The following is a 1,321-nucleotide window of genomic DNA, read 5'->3' as shown; positions in this document are numbered from 1 at the left end:
TACTTCCATGTCATGGGCAGGACTGTGTTTTGTGAGCTAGACTTGGACTAGAAGGGGGTCTCATTTCCACTGTTCTGTGGAGCTGGGTCCTCCCGTGGGTCTTTGTCACAGGTGATATTCACAGCTGCTTCCTGGTAGGGGAGAGGAAAGAGAGGACAGAGAGAGAGAGAGGCAGAGGAAGATGTACACGAGAGGGCCAAGATGCATTGCCCACAGGGATCGCTCTGACCCCAAATCAATTCAGTAGCACCAACCACAACCTAGAGTGGCATTCTGAAGGAGCCAGTCCCTGTGTTCAGTGCCCACTCACAAGAAGAGATCACACAGGATGTGGAATTCCTAGAGCCTTTGTGCAGGCTGCTCACCTCCTAGTCAGGTCGAGACCCTGGGTTAGGAATTAAATGAAAGGGAAGTTATTGAGAGCCTGAGGTCAGAGGGTGTCCACCTCTGTTGTTAATTCCGATGCCTCCTGATGTGGACAAGGAAAGAGGCCAGGAGGAAAAGTGGCTTTCCTACAGTCACACCCCTAGAGCCCAGCCCTGTGTTGAGGGGTGCTCCCTGATGTTTCCCATTCCGGCTTGAAACTCTCTCGTCCCTGGGTTTCTGGGTAGCTCCATATGACACAGGGCTGGGGTGGGGGGTGGGGGGGAGGTATACAGGTGTTCTCTCTCATACACCTATTGAAATGGATGCTAGAATGATCCCCTTGGTGTCGGTGGGGAGACTGTGGAAGCTCTGTGAAGCCCAAGACTTTTCCAGAGTCCCAAGCTGTGATAGAGGGAAGAGCTGTGTCTAAAGTCAGGTCTGTCTGCTCAAAGCTGGGGCCCTGGTGACACCCAAGCCTGCCCCAGGCTCTGTAGGGACTGTGTTGATATGACTGCGAGTCATTATGGAGATGATATGGGGAAAGGAAGGGACTTCGTAGTCCAGAGGGGACATGGGAGAGGCCAGGACAGAGGGAAGAGGACCCAGACTATGTTCCCACTTTGTTGGCTCTGGAGCACACAGAACTTGAAACCCTCATCACAAGGCGCCCACCTTCTAGAGCAGGTCCTAGCTGGCTCCGTGAGCAGAGACACTCAAGGTAGAAAATACCTTTCCCATGTTCTTTGTAGGTCGCCCGAACCAGTGCTGAGAAACCAAGGCTGAGATAGTTTATTGTGCCAGCCTGGCTGATAAATGCAGGTGGGATTGACTGAAGGGCAGAGAGATAAATGGCTTGGTGAGCCTTGCCTTTCTTGTCTCTCGCTCTGTGATCATCGGACCAGTGTGTGGCTGCCTTGCTTGTTCTGTGCCTCAATTTAAAGGCTACACTGCCTGT

This window comes from Echinops telfairi, unplaced genomic scaffold, assembly GCF_000313985.2.
Source record: "Echinops telfairi isolate 266 unplaced genomic scaffold, ASM31398v2 ScPeMD7_22;HRSCAF=79, whole genome shotgun sequence".
Classification (NCBI taxonomy): domain Eukaryota; kingdom Metazoa; phylum Chordata; class Mammalia; order Afrosoricida; family Tenrecidae; genus Echinops; species Echinops telfairi.
This window is presented reverse-complemented; position numbering follows the sequence as displayed.